Raw genomic sequence first — 20,317 nt, 5'->3', positions numbered from 1 at the left:
ATCGCGATTTCATTGATGGGAAGAACCAGAGCGACAGTTCTGTCAGTCAGTGCTGCCATTTTTATTTCGCTGCCCGCGAGTCAAGCAGGGTGCGCGCGTAATATTGGCCTGCGCCTTATTGTTTATGACAGGCCGCTGCATTGCCAAGACGTTCCCGTCTGAAACATTTCTACGTCCGACGCTCAACAGTCGGCCTAGAAACGCTCTCCACGTCATCCCAGTGTTTTTTTCTTATTTTTTTACTTTCTTTTCGTAGTAAAAAAAAAAGAAAAGATAGCCAATCCTACAATCTCCACGGTCACAGAACGTACGGCCATCCGTAGCACTACTCGCACCATCGAGCTAAGTTCGTGCCGGAGATGAGCTATCTTCTGTGATTCGAAGCCTGCACTTCAGTCACTCCAGTCAGCCCTGAGCTGGGACCACACGAACAGCTACTGACAAAAATAAGAATTGTGTACGACCGTGCTGCCCAGGCGGGTCATGATGTCACCCTGCAGTGGCTTCCCAGTCACTGCGGCATTGTCGGCAACGACAGTGCGGACGCTGCCGCCCGGCTGGCGCATCAAACAGCGGCGACTGTGCTCATCCCACTGTCTAGGACGGACGCAGCTAGGGCCCTCCGCATATTTGCCCGGGAAACAGCAATCTCCCAATGGCATCCAGATGAATTCACATGTGCACGCATTGGTGCCCTTGACCCACACCTACAACGTCCCCTTCCACTAAGCCTCCCACGGTCTGACGCAACTCTTCTTTGCCGTCTCTGGCTGGGGGCGACATTCACAAATGCTTACTCATACTTAATAGGAATGGCAGCAAGTGAGGAGTGCGAAACGCGCGGCACGATGGAGAAGATCCGGCACGTTTTATGCGAGTGCCCACGCTACTCGGCTGAAAGAAAAAAGCTGTCGTCAGCGCTGAGGAACCTGGACTCTCGGCGGCCATGTTCTAGGAGAAGATTTTGAGTCACTGGCCTTCTCTGTCATCCGCTCAGGAGGCGATTAAGGAAGTCCTACGCTTTCTATGGGCGACGAATTTAAACTCCAGACTGTACTCTGAAAGCCTTCAGAGGCAATCACTGAACTTGAACGTTTAGTACTTCAGCGCTGGGCATACCTGTCCACTCCAATTTTCATTCATTCTCTCCTTACTCTTATTTTTTTCCTATGTACCCTTTCTCACGTGCAGGATAGCAAACTAAGCTCTGGCCAGGTTAACTTTCCTGCCTTTCTTCTACATCCTTCCTTCCTTCCTTCTTTTGCTTTCCTTTCAACGTTGGCTGAAAAAGACGGGTGACTACACCTCGTATTACCTGGCTGACGAGAAATCTCGCAGTTGTCATGAAGCTGGAATACGAACCAAAAAGCTTTCCAAATTAGATTTACAGAAGCATTTGCGCTGACAAATGCGCGTGTCCGCGCTTCGAAAGCGAAGAAACGTCAGACCAGGTTAAGCGCCGTGCTTTTCAGTTCTATAGTTTGGAGACAGTTGTTGTTGTTGTTGGTCCAAAAAAAAGTGGCTCGTACCCACTCAGGGGGATTGGCCAGGAAATGGGCGCTAACTGAGAGAAGAGAAAAAACTAATTTGGATTAAAAGAAGAAAAGTGAATAATTACAGAAAAAGGTGAGTATGAGCGGGAGTAAAAAGATAATAAGTAAACTGCCAGAAAATAAGGTGCGGTAGCAGATAGAGCTCACCAACTACAAAATCAGCACAAATGAATAAGGAAAGGATTGGCCGAAGGACATTCGTGGAAATTATGTAATAAAATTAAAGAAAGAAGATTCGGCAACGAAGGGGAGGCAGAGAGCGGGAAGGCAAAGGATACAGGCGCAGACATGTTTTTAAGAGCAGCCCGCCATCTTGAATTAGCTGCTAGCACGGCAGACGGCGTGATTCAAAGATGAATGAGTGTACAGCGCGGCAAAGATCCCCGCGGCAAAAACCCAGTACTGTCGCCCCGAATGATAATATTAGAGGAAGAGTGAGTGGGTGGGCCAGTTGATTAAAAGGGTTTTCCAAATATCTTTTTCGTAGGGAGGCAAACCGTCGGCAGTGGAGGAGAAAATGTTCTATAGTCTCTAATTCATTGCAAAATACACAAAGGGGTGAAGGGGCCAGATCACAGCGGTACAAATAATAATTTAAATTTGGTACGCTGTTGCTCCCCGAAATCTTTCATACTCTCTCTCTCTTTCTCTCCCTGATGATGATGATGATGGTGATTGCTATTGGTTTCCCTTTGTAGCGAGGTGATGACATGTCATCTTACCAAAAGGGACTAATATACCCATGTTTTACACTCTTGGTTTAATACTAGCGCCGCTTAGGGCAGGCACAAGAGCTTATTAGGCACAAAATACCTTTTTTTCCTGTTACAGGTGGTAACTGTCGTAGGAAATATTCCCCTCTCTGCTTTTCGTCCACCAGCATTCTAATCTTCTTTTCGTCCCCTCGACAGCCTTGAAGTTAACTTCCTCTGTGATAGCCTTAAATCCTAGGGCTTCTAAAGCCCAATATTCCCTTCATGTAGATTTGGATGGATACCCTCACATTCTAACACTATGTGCCACATAGTTTCTGTTTCTTTTCTGCAGACCACGCATACTCCATCACTTTGTGAATACTTCCCCACAAAACTCTTAGTTCGCAGGCAACCTGCTGTAGCCTCAAAAAGCAAAGCACTGCCCTGGGAATTATCGTAGAATTTTCCTTTCTGATGTTCAATTTCTCAGCCCTGTACATCTCTAACGACGTTTTAGCTTCCATTTTTTCCCTCCATTTATTCGTTTCAATCTGCCTTGCCTCTTTTTTGGTTACCTTGGCTGTTCTGGATTCCCCACTGTTCTTTCCGTATTTCATCGTTAGCCTTCTAGTCTTTCTTAACCACTGCGTGTCCACGGTTTTGAAGTATAGGTACCTAGAAACCATAGCTGCCCACCTTCGTTGATCTATTGCCCTCATTCCCCCTCCCTCCCTCCCTTACGCCCTCCCTCCCTCCCTCCCTCCCTCCCTCCCTCCCTCCCTCCCTCCCTCCCTCCCTCCCTCCCTCCCTCTCGTTTAAAATAACACGGACACACAACAACACACGCCTGCGTGCGCTCTCGCGGACGCAATCCCGCGCGCCGGGCGCAGTGGGATGGGAGATAGGGGGGAGGGGTACAGAGTTAAAAAACGCATTCAATGCTACGAGCGCAAGTAATGAGTGACGGAAAGGTGCCTCCAGCGCCGAGCGCCAAAATGGAAGCACGTTAGTTTAGGGAAGTCCACACGCAACAAGTGCTAACAGATAAAATAACAGCGTAATTGCACTCACTGAAAAATTTAAAACGGTCGTAAAAAGTAAAAAGAGCAATTTCGCAAATGCCAGTTTCAGTGACGAACAAAAAGGGAAACAAACTTAAAGAGGACGCTGTTTCGAACGAAAACACCGATGATCTCGAATGAAGACACATATGCATAATTTTAGAAGGGGAAGTTTCTAAGTGTATGTATGTATTGGTGTGTTCAGAGTGAATATCGCGCTTGTTCGTGGCATGGACCTTAAACAAAGACTACTATAGATGCTTAAGAAGACGCCCCGTGAGAGAGCTCTCGGATAGTCTGAGTAAGCCCTCGCAATTTAAATTTTGAAGGATCGCAGCAACGCCAAAGTTTGGCATGACTATGATATGGCGTCTTTATATAAATACTGATAATAAATACCTCGTCAGTGTAGCCGCATTAACAAAATGTTCTTTCGCCAACACATCTGTCAATTTTCTTGCACTCACGTCCACCATTTTCCTTCCTCTCGCCCTCACGCTGATCCGATTTTATAAAATTTTATTGGACATTTTCAAGTTTTTTATATGCCGTTACCATGCCTCCCTTATTAAAGAATACAGAAATAACTTTCTTTACCAGGGAAGGTGGTGGGAGTGTTTTTTCGACGTCAGTAATTATCTGCAGGGGCGTATGGAGTTCTTTTTTCTATTTTTTGCTCAAAAATGGCAGTCGTACGTGCTTCCTCCAACTGGAGGATTATATTCACTGAGTTCGCTAGTCGGAAGCACGCTGCAAGCCAAACTTAATCCTACCAAACTTCCTGCTCTAACTTACCCATTTCCGATTGGCGGTAATGTCTAAAACGGCCCCCGAACCCCCTTCCTCCACCTGCCCCTGTCGGAAAGGCCTTTCAGCTCTCCACAACAGAGCGCCTTAGCAACAGAACGGCGGTGGACGGAAGCACATAACTAATCCCTCAGCCTCCCTCCGCAAACCACCGCTGTTTGTCATGCTCGTAGTTTCTAAGCTCGCCTCGTACTGAAAAAAATGGTATGCTACGAAGAACAATTTATCAGTGCGCCTCAGCGCTTCGTGATGCGAGTACTGATTGCATAGCGCAAGCCGCAAAGCAGTTTCTCTTTCAGCGCAGAGCTCCTATGCTCCGTCGTTCCATACACACTTTCGGGAAAAGTTGGGGGAAGCTCCACGCAATGGCGAGCCTGCATCCATGCCAATTCTCATGAGAGCGTCGTCGGCGGCGGAGCTCGGTGCACCGGAGCGCACCATGCGTTGTCTCCTCTGCTGACACCTTCATTGTTAAGAAACAGCGGCACTAAAGCTAGAATAAATGAAGGGCGATGTTCGCACCGCGCGCGAAGAACTACGACTCTCTCGAGTACGGCGTAGTAACCACGTAGGAAAGTTATGCCCATATTATTGTGGTATGCCATATACGACGCGAATGTTCCGGTACGCCACAAGAGAACTTCCGTTGCATGCGTTAAAACAAACTTATGGTTGCAGTGTAGACAATCGTGAAGTGCAGTGTAGACAATCCTGCAGAAACCGGCGGAGGGTTGGAGCGGGGGGTAGAGAGATTAGAAGGCATGGTGGAGTGCATGAGCGCATGCGGGTAGACAACAAACAGATCATCCTACTCTAACGGGGTGAGTGACAAAAACAGCTTGAAAGCAGCTCGAAGTTGACTAAGGCAGGCAGTTAAGCGGAGGAACGGGATAAAAATGTCGGCGGGTTGGGAACGACAGGCAGGTGCAATATTAGAGCTCATGGAGGTCGATCTCACCCGGCAAACGACAAGCAACAGCCACCAAGAAATCGAATGTTCAAAGGGCACAGGCCTTGACTATACGGAAGTCCGTTCAGCCTGGCCCCCTCCACATCTCAAGAAATTACGTTCTTTTTGTGCTTGCTTTTCCTCTAGCATGTGCCGGCGTTGCACTGCCACTTTTTTTCGCTTACTATCGTGAAAACCAACCCAATGGGCGTTCCTAACTAAATGAACGAGGGCGCTGCCAGTTAATTACGTATATTTTGCCTCAAATGTCCTTACAGTCATCTTTGCGCTAGAAGATGTATGACAAACGGTAGCGGTTCACGAGAGAGAGAGAGAGAGAGAGAGAGAGAGAGAGAGAGAGAGAGAGAGAGAGAGAGAGAGAGAGAGAGAGAGAGAGAGAGAGAGAGAGAGAGAGAGAGATAGAACTCTTTAATGTGGGCTGGAGAGGTCAGCTCTGCTAGCGGCAGTGCTTGCTACGCCAGATGGGGATGATTACAATGCAGTGAAGTGAATGTGAGAGATCGGAAAAGCAGCAATAGAGAGAAAAAAAAGTAAAAATAAAAATGGCACGCAATGTAGTGCAAGGAAAAAACTCGAAATAAAGTTAAGGAAATGCAATAAAAATTGAGCGAATGGAGCCCAGGAAGCACAGAGCGCCTAACAAGAAAAAGGAGTCAAAGCGTACACTACGACGCAAACGCGTACAGACGTAGCCATGCGCACAATGGAAGAATTACAAAGTTTTGTCTAGTCCTGAATCTCGCAAAAAACGCAGAAGGATTTTTGTCCCTAAATATTAGTCATTGTTGTTGTCCCAGGGTCCAAGAAAGTGGTACAACTGAAGGCTTGCTCCACGTCGAACACGAGACAGGCAGCTCGCCGCTGTAATTCGCGCAGCGGAAAATCGCGGGCATATACACAAGTGCTCGGTAGTCTCGAGCACAGCGCACGTGGGGCACAGTGGTGAATCCTCCCACCCTATTTTAAACTTGAAGCTTCGGGTGTAAGCCACGTTGAGACGCAAACGATGCAGTACACCTTCAGACGTTTTGCTTAGGCCGGGTGGAACACGGAATTTACAGAAAGGGTCAATTCCATGTAGAGGTGGATATCCGCTGCGAGGGTGCTGCCACTTCAACATTTGCTCTCTCCAACCAGTTCGATGGATAAGGGCACAACCATCCTCTCGAGAGAAAGGAAGCTGTGTCGTCTTACGCAGAGAGTGGCCAGCGCTGGCGGCTGCATCAGATATTATATTTCCTTCTATTCCCGAATGACCAGGAAGCTATTGAAGCACGATGTAATGGCCCGCGCGCACTACCGCTGTGTGGATTTCACTGATTTCACACACAAGCTGACTGCGGTGGTTGGACAGCCTTCTTAGAGCTTGCAGAACACCCCGTGAGTCTAAGAAGATCAGTTTCGAACGCATATGACTATAAAACCGCTTGGCTTTCTAAGCCTCTGGGTTATGCGGCTACGACAGCCGCTACGACGGAACGCCGTGGGGCTCTACTAGGGTCCAGCGAGCGAGCTAAGACGACAAGGCGAGCCGCTAAAGTGCTCTGCACTTAAAAGTATAACAAGGCTTAGCGGTAAGGCTAACATTGATAGGTGCCAGTTTCCCCGGTACAAAACCTGCCCACCCTCACTGGAACAGGATTTGGTCACATGGTGTAGCACCCGGGTGAAACTTCCCATATCGGGAGAGACTCATTGTTTGTGGACTGATGAATGAATGAATGAATGAATGAATGAATGAATGAATGAATGAATGGATGAATGAATGACCAGCTGAGTAGAAAAATTTCTCGGTCTGCTGCTGCCGCCAGCCAATGACCTCAATTTGGATGAGCTTTCAATGGAGGGGGGGGGGGGAAGGGGGGGGGTATCGAGGAGTTAATCTTAAAAAGCGCTCAGTGGATCGGCTCAAATTTAAGACCCGGTGCGAAGCTTGAGTTGCAAAATCTCATTCTGGTGAGGGTGGGCTGTTTTTGTCCCAGAAAGCCTTTTAAGTACGTTTGCACGTATCCAGTTTGTGCATCTTCGGTATCTGGACGGCAGGTGTTCAGAAGCGACCGTTATCAACAGATAGACCGTGATCATGTTTAAGGGTGTCATTTATCGTGGAGGATTGTCGGCAGTTTACGGGGTGTAACTCTCTCCATCGCTCGCTCTAACAGTCGGTCGAGAGGCACGGAGAGAGAGAGAAAATGACATTTATTGAAAATTTCCGGCGGGGAGGCGGGTCAGGCCACGCAGGTCTTCGCCACCCCCTGTCTATGTACTAAGCAGACCCCGAAGCTATGCCTGGGCACCGGTTCAGGCTACTCGGCGAGTCCCCTCCCGAAGGAGGGTCTCCTTTTCGCCTTTGCCGGGCCAGAGCAGCCTCGAGCCGCTGGACTGCCAGCAGTTGCCGCTCGTATTCGGGCGAGCTCTGAGCTCGAGAGGCACGGAAAAATCATCCGAATTGCCATCGTCATCGTCGTCAACACAAAGGTTGGCCAAAAAGCTAACAACCCCAGATAATAATTTCCGCCGTCTTCACTGGGCAGCCAACAGCCGGAACAATAATCCGCACTGCCATCCTCATTCTTGACAAGGGACAATTGGTCAATAAGCTTACTGCAACCAATATGATTGTGCTCATAATATTTTTCGCTGATTCATGGATAGTCAGCAGCGAAAGCTGTGTTTCGATGCCAGGCATATTATCCAGGCATCGAAACACAGAAAGTGTCGCCCTGCTCGGTTACTTTGGCTTCAAATTTCAAAGTGAGTAAAAATCACCCACAGCGAAATTCAAATTACAGTATGTCTTCTGTGGTCGTGGCCGGATTTATGTTTGCTGCTGGGAACAAATTTTTTCATCAATAACACTACACTTCCCAACATAAGGGTAAATAAACAAGACACCAGTGTGCAGCTGAAAGAGACCGAATCACGCCACGTTTTCCTTTCTTGACAAAATCTGAGTTTCTATTACCCGATCGTATCAAGCGCACCGTTACCAAATGAAATAACCCGTTCGCTCGTTTGTCAGTGGTTCCGATCAGCTGATGACAGTACCCTTCTTTCTAAACTGAATCCTATAACAAAAGCGCCCACAGAAACAATACTTTTGATGAAATGGGGCTGCAAAAATACGATGATCATTTGTATGAAAACAGAACAAAACGTCGATTCGCTTTAGGCTCCTTATTATTCACTTTTTTCCGTCGCTAACTGAATCGAAATTGAGAAGGAATGGTAGCCATCACTCCCGGCCAAGCCATTCGAGAGAGATGCGCTTTTTATAGATCTGCGCAAGGCGGGAGAATCGAAAACAGCTCACTGAAAGATTTCAAAAGATATATTCGCAGCTCTTCGTTTGATACTTTCAAAGTTATATTTGTTGCCGAGTTCATAGTCCCTCAGTAAACCCCCGAGCTAGACTAGATATTATGTAATAGACGGAAAGGTTACAGACTGCAAATGAAAACTTGAATTTCCCACAGGAAAACATGCCATAGCCGGAAGGGGCGAAAAATGGACGATGGGGTATGAGTGAAATGAAGTGAACAAAAATTATGCGGAACGGCGTCTAGTAAGGCGGACTTCAAATTCGCTACTCTTTCACAAACCGTGACTGATCTCTTTCGTTTTCTTTTGACGCATTGATGCGTGCTGCTGTAAATCCGATTTTTTTGCTTGTCATCCACAAGGCGTAACTGCTGAGGACATTGTGGCAAGAGGGGATGCGTTTTTGGAATGGCTGCCAATAAGTCCTCGAGGGATGAAGTATATCAGTAACCATTCTCTTTTGTGTGTAATTAAGCGTAACTCCTCTGCGCTGTTTATTCACCCCTTTTCCTGTCTCTCTTCATAACTTTGCCTCGTTCCCAAGTGATGCACATTCCCTTAGACTGATTTCTACATCTGTGGGTCTGGCTTCGATCGAATGAAGTTTAATCGAGTGGCAGAAAAATATTAGTGCCTGGTCTCAATTGTTAAGTGGTACTAGCCGATCTTGCGTTAACATGTCGCGTGTACCCAGGGTCGCCAACAAAAGCAGAAAACTACATAAAATATTTATAACCATCTGATGAATGCTGGCAACTGTTACGGAGTGGTGTTTCTTTTCTTTGTTTTACTGGGAAGCAGTATACCTCTACCAGTCAAGGAAATTTCCGTGTCCGCGTCGGCAGAAAACGCCACGCTAAATGAAAGAAATTACTGGCACCACCAGGAATCGAACCTGAACTCGAATAGGGAAACGCAGTGACAGCCTGTCGTCTCACGGACTAAGCTACGCTGGCTTTTTTTTCTTTTTAACAACAACTTCATTTACACGTAAATATACACGTTATGCAGCCGGTAACGCATGATTCAGGAGTAGCTATAACCGCGAATGAGTCGGGTACATGTTTTGGGTAGTGAGATGACAATGAACGTAAGTCCTGGTAGAAAAACACAAAGAGCAAGAACAATGACAACAGCAACACAGTAACAAATACTGAAAGAATTCTGTGGCTCTTATAAGCCGGCGGTAATCTCTCGTGTATATACAACTGAAAGGAGGGATTGCTCAACTAAGACTTGGATGCACTGGCCCGTTGACAACTCGAAGTTTTTCTTGGTCTTGGAAGTTTCCCTGTCGGTGCCTGTCCGCGTTTGTCTTATTGCGCTTCAGTACATGACTGCCTCAGGCGAGTGCTCTTCGCAGTTCCAGGGCAGAGTCAGATGTACCCAGTGCGCTAATCGTTCATTCCACTTTCCACATAAAATGTCGCCATGCGGGCTGTGGGTGGAGGGCGCACTCCAGTGTTTCCTCGCTTCTCTAGAGGGAGTGAATGCCTATGGCGAGTACGCAGTCATGAACAACGGGGTGGTCAGTTTCCACGCACAGGAGCTTGAGGCCCGGCCAGGCTGAAGCGCGCTTCGATTTCGTACCAGAAATAAATGGCCGTGTTGCAGTCAAGGACGATGTCAATTTACCAGTTTGTTTATTTAAAATTTCCCAACTTGGCCATTAAAGATGTGTAGCTTCTAGCCAGAAGGCGATTCTTGTGCAGGGCGCATTAAGGGGATGGAATATTTTCGTGTTGATACGATAAACATGCTCGAAAAGTGATCGCTCAAACCCCTCTGCTTTCATGTAGCTTATGACGCGATTCGTAATACTTCTTCCAAAATCGGCTTCCCGCTCGTCGAAACGTTTTGTTATTTTATGCGCATTACGTTCGGCTGTCGAATCGTTGTTGCCACTGTGTCTTATGCAGATATAAATTAAAAAAACGATCATTTCTTCCCTATACAGTTAACCTACTTTTGCGCATTAAGGATGGCAAGGAACAAAGAAACGACGAAACGTATGTTCCTTATGGCTGTTACTGGAGGAAAAGACTTGGACACAAAAACTATGATACTATTTTAGCTTGAAATTTTCACAGAAATAGGACCTTTTACTAAGTTAAATTTATGACAGTGACGTCTTCTGAGCGCAGTGTTCGCGAAGTCCTTACTGTGCAACCTTTCAGGCATTCCCAGTGACTTGCATCCGCTAAAATAAAAATATATTCTAGGATCCTCTATTATAATTACCGACCTCATCTCTTGAACTTATCTTTTAGGCCTACAGTTTTTTTTCTTTCCATGCGACAGTTCTTTTTTTACGGCCTATACTTTTTCAGGCCTGGCGTTCACTTCACTCGAGTGAGCATCAAGCGCCGAATGGCCGTAGAACGAAGAATACGATGCAAAAAATTGGCCGCGTATCTGCTCCTTTCGTTGCAAATGCCGTCAAAAGACGATAGTCTTTATCGGCTTTTGCGAAGTAAATGCCTCCCTTCGCTTTCCCGCTCACCTCTCATGTTGTTCCGTTTGAGTCGCGCTCCTCCCAAAGTAAAGACGCCAAAGGTTTGCTTAAATCATTTTAAATTTCCCGCGTTCCACTGCTCCAAACCGGGTGTCTCGATGCGAACGCTGCCGTACGGCGAAGACGCGCGTTAATCGAGGCGCCCTACTTCAGCGTTTATAGAACCGCGTTTCCCTACTCCACGTGCGTTGCAAGCAGAACGTGGAACCTACCTAGTGGAACCTTGCGTACTGTTGCCGGTTGATTTCTTAAAATGGCCCCAGAAGCTATAGTGGCGCGGGCGACAGCAGGCGACGGCGGAGTGAATTCTTTTTCTGCAGTTGATGAAGTATTTAATTTCGGAAATTCAAGCATGTTTGATTTTTTTATAAAGGAACACTGCAAATATCACTTCTGTATTGATTTGTTGTCTCATATTTGCGTAATGTCTTGTTCTTCTTCAACAATGTTGACAAGTATGAACATTCCACCGGACATAGTCGGGTAGATTTAGCTGTGACTATATAAGACTATTGCGCAGGCATTGTTTTGCTTTGGCCGGGTGGCTGAATCGAGTCACAGACAGACAGACGGACAGACATACAGACATACAGACAGACCAAAATTTCTGGGTTTAAGTAGCCCAAGAAAGACTATCGTCTTTAATATAAAACAGAACAGCCTGAGAGTAGGCAATTAGCACCGCTCGAGAGTGCTTAATTTTGCTTTGGTGCGAGGTTTGATGCCGATGCATGCACGCCGCGTCTCCTCGACTAATTTAGCACTACGCTCGAATTTGTTTGAGCGCAGCCTCCCGGGGGAGGAGAGGGGAGGGGAAGCAGCAATCCTACGCAATGCTGGGCGCCTAATGATTCGTAGCCTGCAGCGATGTGCGGGTTGATGGAGTGTTGATGAAGGTGAGCACCAACGCTCGTCCCATCCGCGGGTGACCCGTCTTTTCCGTAGCCCACAACACTTACTTTTTCACCAAAACGCCCCTCTTTAGCAACGATTTCGAAACTGCTTGCGTCTAGGCGGAGTTTTTTTTTCTTGTTGTTTTGTTGTTATTCATATCTTAATGTGCGAGCTACTCAATTTGCGGCACTTCCGGCTTACAAAGCCTCCAAGAGCTGTAATTTCATCACTGCACGCTTTGTATTGGGAACGCCCTGTTTAACAACAAATTGTTTGAGAGTGGTTCAGTGGCTGTGGTGCAGCAGCGAGGAAGTTCTACGAAGGCCATTAGCAGCTTTAGTTGAAGTACTGTAGGAAACCCACTGGCGTGGCACTCGCCATTAACTCAGTGGAACGTGCTTTTGAAACAAGTTTCAAGGGCCATTAGCACATCCGGCGAACGACGCTACACGTATTCCAGCTAGGCAGCTTGAGTGACGTCTACACACTAAGGAGACGATGATTAGTATCTTAGTACTGTAGTAGACAACTTAAACTTCCTGTGGTAATGAGGCCTCGTTGCATTAATGCTTTATGATCTCCAGAAGTTGCCGCGACCTAAGCGCCTCTAAAGAATCAAGGTATCCCTTCATTTAAATCTTCTTGAACGTAAGGTTAAGCAGAATTGGAAGATGTGAACAAAATGTTCGTGCTTTTTTGAAATATTCTTGTGCCGTTCCTTAAAATTTGCAGTAAAGCCCCTTCACTGCAAATTCAACTTCGCAATGAGGAGCAACTTTTTACACAACAAAATGTCTACTGATATTAATCATGCTATAACGCCCGTAACATGAATGGTATGGTAGTATGGGGCCGCACCAGGTGGGCATGCTACATGCGGCGCAGACAACAGCCCCCCCCCCCCAGATACCTTGCAAGGGCACGTGTCTTCAAAGGACGTTACGACCAGACGTGAGGTAATAGAGAGTTTTAGCAGTCCCTCCGTTCCGTCCGGTACGTAGTTAGTGTGTTTACCGGGACCCGTCTGGGCACTCGGGCATTCGTCACGGTAGGGAGATTAGTTCCGCTGGCCTGCCTTCGCCATGTCCATGCTTCCTCGGTCTTCCTCCTCGTCCTTCCGCGCGTGCAGGCGCAGACGGGTCCCGGCAACCCGGTAGCAACGTACGTGACGGAACGGACGGACTGATAAAACTCTCTAATAACAGTCGCCGCAAGCTTACGTGAAACTACAGCTACGTTGTCACCTTCCCGTCCCGTGATGTCATCATATGTCAAGTCATCACTCACTCACTCACTCACTCACTCACTCACTCACTCACTCACTCACTCACTCACTCACTCACTCACTCACTCACTCACTCACTCACTCACTCACTCACTCACTCACTCACTCACTCACTCACTCACTCACTCACTCACCCGCTCACTCACTCACTTAGTTCTTGAGCGTACAAAACTGAACAAGAAGCAGTCTTTGCCCCACAAAGAGTAATATACAGGCAAAGCACCCTTTACAGGAGCGCTGTTTTCCGAATGCAAGTGGGAGTGATACTCTTCTACACGCAATATATTTTTTTTCGGTGGGGGAGTTGCAGACAAGCGTCTTGTCGGTGACCAATTTCACTGCAAACGCGACACAACTGCACAGTTGGGTGATATGGGTGGCATTGGGCGTGAGACTGTTGGCCATAAGGTGTGATGTAGTGGAGCTCTGCGGAATTTATTTTAGCCACATCATGATCTTCAACGTACGCCGAAATCTCGACACGCGAGCGTTTTTGAGTTTCAGCGTACAATCAGCACATTCTTAAGCTTTTTTGAGTGGTGTCGCAAGAAACATGCGCTTAATGATGCATCACATTCGTGCAGTATGAAGCGTGTGACTCAATGCACTCAAACATTTCTAAAATCCAAATGCCACGTAAAGACATGCATGTCAACGTGCACGACGGTGCCATGTAGGGTCGCATCGGCCAGCGTAGGCGTAAAGACATCTTAGTTTATTCGGGTAAAATAAAACCCGAAAGCAGAAAACGTAGATAAGTGCCAAGAAACTGCAAAGTATCATGCTTACAGATTGTCAAGGTGTTTATGTCTACTTTCTACAAACCTGAAATCGTCAGGGAGGTACGCGCCGGCCGTCTGCACGCAACAACCACGCGCAACAACTACGTGCAACAACGATAATATCTATAATTGTAACAAACTACGTATATAATGTCCGAGAGAGAGAGAGAGAGAGAGAGAGAGAGAGAGAGAGAGAGAGAGAGAGAGAGAGAGAGAGAGAGAGAGAGAGAGAGAGAGAGAGAGAGAGAGAGAGAGAGAGAGAGAGAGAGAGAGAGAGATACGTTGTTGACAATGGCAGCCAACGTTGTTGTGGAACGCTTGTGCCCCCCTGTACACTACGCATGCACTTCTTGCTGCAAGTAAGCATTGGAAGCAGGATAGTTTATAGCGTTTAAGTCAAACTCACCATACTTCTTCAGAGTAGGAGGTGCTGCTCAGAATATTGCGGCTTAATGCACTCCTTTCTGTGGTCACCAAAAAGAGGAGCGGCGAAGTGAACCTATTAAAGCAACACGAAACATTATCCGAAAGGGTGTGTTCAATTTCACAAAGTTAACAGGAGAATGCATTGAGGGAATGTACTTGGTCCTGCAGTGACTGTTCGCTGCCTCAACGTAACCATCTGCGCTTAAATCCTTAGAGAATTGTTGACGGGGTATTAAGTTAATTGCTAAGTGCGTAGTTGAATTCTTCTCGTGGTATCGCGATTTCCAATCTAACATCAAGCGAATTTCTAACATCAAGCGAGATGACGGCAAGAAGGCCAAATCGCAGGCTTTCGTGTTACATAATGGGAGGGTTCATAAGTCTGGAGGTAAAAGTGTGGGCTTCGATGACAGGCCCAAAAGTGGCGAAATACCCTGTGTGCTTCATAATTTCACTAAAGCGGGAGATAGCATGTTCACGCTCTAGCGTTCTGTCTGATCTATGAGACTGGGGAAATGACACAAGCCGTAGTAGTGTCAAAAGATAAAGCAACATTTAAAACAAGTGACTGAAGCCCGTAACGTTTTCTTAGACTAAAATAGGTACATTTCCACACGATGTACCGTTTAATAATAGGAATACCACGAACTCCTCTTTACTGTCATCTTCCAAGCATCCGAACGGACAGGATGTCACAGGAAACGGCTGAGAATGACGTCAAAACCAAGTAGACGTACGTTTCCGCGTGTAAATACTTGAGCAGCGAGGTCTGGCAGGTCAGTTGAGCAGCGTGGTTTATCTGATTTCACTAGATTTATTTGCATAACTTCTCTAGTGTTCCTTTTCCCCTTTTCTTGCAACTGACCCACTTAAGTGGGATAGTGTTCCTGACAGCTGAAGGACAGATAGAGGAGCCAAAGTTCGAAGCCGAACCAGAAAAAGTTGTCTCGCGCTGTCCGCTGCCTAACCGAATTAGCCTTCCGCTCTTGCACGATTATGCCCGTTCTCTTTTTCCCCTTTGTTCGTTTTTCCTCTTTTGTTTTGCTTTTGCTTCACATTATTCCGCTCTGTGGAAGTCATATCTAATTATTCTTTATTTGCATTGATGGGCTGCTTTTTTAACATTGCTCTGCACTGCGTCCTCACCCTCACGGTAGAGCCGTCTGCGATTTTCGTTCTTGTTTCGAAAGCGAGCGAAGACGCTCAGGATTGCAAATATGTGCACGACTCCAGCAGACACGAGATCTGCGCTTGCATATTTTATTCCACCCGGGAAAACTAACGCACAAAGGCCCAGCACCCCCCCACCCTTCCCCCCCGGAACAGACCAGATTTTGCCCACAGAAGCAAGACAAAGGGTAAAAGCAAAAATTATAAGCCATAAAACGTTGACAAACCAAATATGTAAATTTAGTTCGTGTTCGATGCCCAGATGATTTCTTTAATACAACAGTTTATTTGAATCTGGAGATTATTCCGAACGCAATGGTTGTCAAACTCAATATCCGCTTACTGGAATAAACCGCTGGAATTAACTGCGTACTAGAACCAAAAAAACTGACTAACAGATAGAAGTTTCTTTAGATCAAAGTGCGCCAATTACGTACCATAAACTCACAGATTTATCTGTTATCTTTTTATAGAGATTAGTCGTAAGCTAGGGCCTCCGTCTTCTTCAACCTTTTCCGAACGTTCAGACCGTTGACGGCCTTCGGCACTATAGCAGTTCTGGCCTAGCCAACATCCCTCAAATTCACAACCCATCCGTTGAACACGGGTATAAACACTACAACAGACAGCCTGATTGCATGAACCATGGCATGAAGTTTCGGAAGTAATTTCTATGCAAAACTAACAAAACAAAAAACAACCCACACTTAAAATATGAGTGGGCGGCACTAAATATTTATTCGCTAAGTTTTTCAGGTTTTTGTCCCGAAATGCCTCCCTGAAATCCACGAGCTTCGCGGACTCTCACTTCAAAACCGCATAACTCAACGTCACGTGCGCTTTAATCCTCAAGCATTAAGAGGCACACTGAGCGAACAAGCCGCCAGCCAACAAACATGGTGCATCATAAAATTTGCCTTCGGAAATCCCACCGAGCCAGGGTGGTGTGCGCCGTGCAGAAAGCCGCAGACCTGCGGTGATCAATAGGATTTTAATGCATCCGCATTCACATCTCATAAGTAGCGCTTAGGCACCGTTAACTTTATTTTCTCTATGAATTTTCTGCGCGTGCGTTTATGGGCTCCAGGATTGTCAAGGTCTTTGCAGTAGTGATCTGCATTTTATCGCTGGCGCTTCAATCGCTTTCCTAAAAAAAGTTCTTGTTAAATAATAAAAATATGACTGCATCTCTCCTTGATCTATGTGAAATACGTCGGCAGTAGAAAGATTGAAGACGTTGAAAGACTTAAAAGAGACCTCCCACCGTGTTTGTCGGTATTTAAACGCAACTAAAGGGAGCACTAAAATTAATTCACCGAACTTTCATTTACGGCTTTGTTGCGTAATTAAACTTAAGCATTCACCTGCTTTACCTTGTAGCACTACTATATAGCCTTAGTTTATTTGTAATACTTGTAAAAATTAAGGAAGGAGCATGCGCCACTCGCAGTCACGCTTAGGAAGCATAGCAGTGACGTCACGTCTATTTGCAGGCCGTTAGTTGCTATTTCACACTGCATATTCTGTGGACCAGACCGCAGAATAATGTTCAGCTTTATTCTGTGGGCAGGACAACATTGCTATGTTTTGTTTTGAGTTACTGCTCAAAGAACTCGGCTCGTCGGCTACCGGGGCGCAGGGGTAGAATATTGGGTTTCGGCGCTAACGACTGGGGTTCGAGTTCCTGCAGGTGTGAATTTTTCGCTCTAACCTGTTAAGTCAATTCTACGCAATATTTTTGTAAATAAGTGTGGATTGGTGGCGATGGCGTAGATGGCGCCGATGACGTAGCAGCGATGGCGTAGAGGTAGAACACCCGTCTCGCGTGCAGAAGGACCGTGGTTCGAATCCCGCGGCCGGACAATTCCCACCGGATTAAAAAAAAAATCCGCGTATTGATGGAATTGCACAAAGGGGCTTGGGGTGCGGCCTGACCCCGGCGACCATTGCCGGTAATGCACTTCCTCACCAGAGCAGGATTGGCCACCCTGGTGTAGTAACGGCCACAACCTTTCATGAATACGCCAACTAACCCTCGGCCCTCAGTCCCCAGCGGCTGCGAAGCAACTGACCACAGCGGCGGTCAGACCTGTGACGCAGCAGAGGGTGCTAAGAATCCCTGGATCCGGACAGGCCGCCAATGGAATCTGAACCTGGCAACGTTTAACGCGCGAACCTTATCTAGCGAAGCAAGTCTCGTGGTGGTGTTCGAGGAATTAGAGGGCATTAAATGGGATGTAATAGGGCTTAGCGAGGTTAGGAGGGCAGGCGAAGCCTTTACGGTGCTGAAAAATGGACACGTCCTATGTTACCGTGGTCTAGAGGACAGAAGAGAACTGGGAGTGGGATTTCTAGTCAATAAAAGCATAGCTGGCAACATAGACGAATACTATATAGCATTAACGAAAGGGCAGCAGGTCTTGTAATTAGGCTCAATAAGAGGTACAAGCTCAAGTTGGTACAGGGCTACGCGCCCACATCCAGCTACGATGACCAAGTAGTGGAACGCTTCTATGAAGATGTGGAATCGGCAATGGCTAAAGTAAAAACACAGTATACCGTAGCTATGGGGGACTTCAATGCAAAAGTAGGCAAGAATCAGGCTGGAGACAAGGAAGTTGGGAACTATGGTCTGGGCTGTAGAAATAGCAGGGGGGACCTAGTAGTTGAGTTTGCAGAACGGAATAACCTCCGCATAATGAATACCTTCTTCTGTAAACGGGAGAGTCGGAAGTGGACCTGGAGGAGCCCGAATGGGGAGCACAAAAATGAAATAGACTTCATATTATGCGATAACTCTGGCGTCGTGCAGGATGTGGAAGTGCTCGGAAAGGTAAGGTGTAGTGACCACCGTATGGTAAGATCTCGAATTCGGCTAGATTTGAGGAGGGACCGCAACAAGCTAGTACGAAAGAAGCCGATGAAGGAGCTAACAGTAAGACGTAAAGTAGAAGAATTCAGGATCGCGCTGCAGAACCGATATTCTGCCCTTAACGAGGAAGCCGAGCCTACGACACAGGAAGCCAGCGACAACCTTACACGCATTATCACGGAGTGTGCAGTAGAAGTCGGGGGCACTATGGCTAGACAGGATACTGGTAAACTTTCACAGGAGACGAAAGATCTAATCAGGAAACGGCAAACCATGAGAATCTCCACTGCAGCTGACAGAATAGAACAAGCCGAGCTCGCGAAGTTAATCAATAAGCGCAAGACAGCTGACATACGGAAGTATAATATGTAGAGGATCGAATACGCTGTAAAGAACGGAGGTAGCCTGAAAGCAGTGAAGAGACGTCTTGGCGTGGGGAAAAATCAAATGTATGCACTTAAGGATAAGCAAGGCAATGTCATCACAAATAGGGATAAAATAGTCACAGTGGCCGAGGAGTTCTATAGGGATCTGTACAGTAGCCGGGACATACAGGATAATGCTGAACGAGAGAGTAGTTCAGAGGAGATAGACATCCCACCAGTAACGAGCGAAGAAGTAAGGAAGGCTTTGAAAGAAATGAAAGGGGGCAAAGCACCTGGTGAGGATCAGATAACAGCAGACCTCTTGAAGGATGGCGGAGAAATTGTACTTGAAAAACTGGCAAACCTGTATACGCAATGCCTAATGACCGCAATGGTACCGGAATCTTGGAAGAACGCGAATATCATCCTAATCCATAAGAAAGGCGACATGAAGGACTTGAAAAATTACAGGCCGATCAGCTTACTGTCAGTCGTCTACAAGGTATTTACCAAGGTAATCGCTAACCGAATCTCTGCAACCTTAGATTTCAGTCAACCTAAAGAACAAGCAGGGTTCCGTAAAGGTTATTCAACAATGGACCATATTCACACGATCAATCAGGTGATAGAGAAGTGCGCTGAGTATACTGAACCCCTATATATAGCCTTCATAGATTATGAAAAAGCATTTGACTCGGTCGAAACCCTAGCAGTCATTCAGGCATTACGGAACCAGGGGATAGATGAGCATTATGTAAGAATACTAGAGGATATCTACAATGGGTCTACAGCTACCACCATCCTCCATAGGGAGAGCAGAAAAATACCTATAAGGAAGGGTGTCAGACAAGGAGACACAATCTCTCCAATGTTATTCACAGCATGCTTACAAGAAGTATTCGGAACGTTGGATTGGAAACAGGTGGGAGTAAGGGTTAATGGAGAATACCTCAGTAACCTCAGATTTGCTGATGACGTTGCCTTGCTAAGTAACTCGGGGGACGAATTGCAAAGCATGCTTTCCGCAATGGGCGAACAGAGTAGAACCGTGGGCCTGAAAATTAATATGCAGAAAACTAAAGTAATGATCAATAACCTCGGGACAGCACAGCAGTTTGAGATAGGTGGCGAGGCAGTGTAAGTGGTAAGCGAATATATCTACTTAGGCCAAGTTGTGACCCCAGATCCCAACCATGAGGCAGAGATAATTAGAAGGATCAGAATGGGGTGGGGTGCATATGGCAGACATTCTCAGATAATGAATAGCAGCCTACCATTGTCGCTGAAGAAGAAAGTGTATGACAGCTGCACCTTACCGGTACTCACCTACGGGGCAGAAATTTGGAGGCTCACTAAGAGGGTTCAACTTAAATTGAGAACGACTCAGCGGGCAATGGAGCGGAAAATGATAGGTGTAACATTAAGGGACAAGAAGAGAGCGGAGTGGGTCAGGGAGCAAACTGGTGTTAAAGACATATTAGTAGAAATTAAGAGGAAGAAATGGACGTGGGCAGGGCATGTAATGCGAAGGCAAGATAACCGCTGGTCATGAAGGGTAACAGAGTGGATCCCTAGAGAAGGCAAGCGTTGCAGGGGGCGGC

General features: G+C 46.6%; 1 protein-coding gene across 1 annotated transcript in view; it reads right to left on the bottom strand.

The window, feature by feature from the left end:
- LOC144145588 (uncharacterized) overlaps positions 1-14,489 on the bottom strand; it is a 286,537-nt gene extending 272,048 nt beyond the window's left edge. The window contains exon 1 of the mRNA XM_077677237.1: positions 14,479-14,489. The gene's annotated coding sequence lies outside the window, so the exon portion shown is untranslated. The remainder of the gene's footprint in view (positions 1-14,478) is intronic.
- Between the last annotated feature and the right edge of the window lie 5,828 nt (positions 14,490-20,317).

This window comes from Haemaphysalis longicornis, unplaced genomic scaffold (assembly GCF_048455015.1).
Source record: "Haemaphysalis longicornis isolate Haplotype H1 unplaced genomic scaffold, Haemaphysalis longicornis Haplotype H1 scaffold_7, whole genome shotgun sequence".
Taxonomy (NCBI): Eukaryota; Metazoa; Arthropoda; class Arachnida; order Ixodida; family Ixodidae; genus Haemaphysalis; species Haemaphysalis longicornis.
The sequence above is the reverse complement of the archived record's forward strand: the minus strand, read 5'-3'. Positions and strand labels throughout refer to the sequence as shown.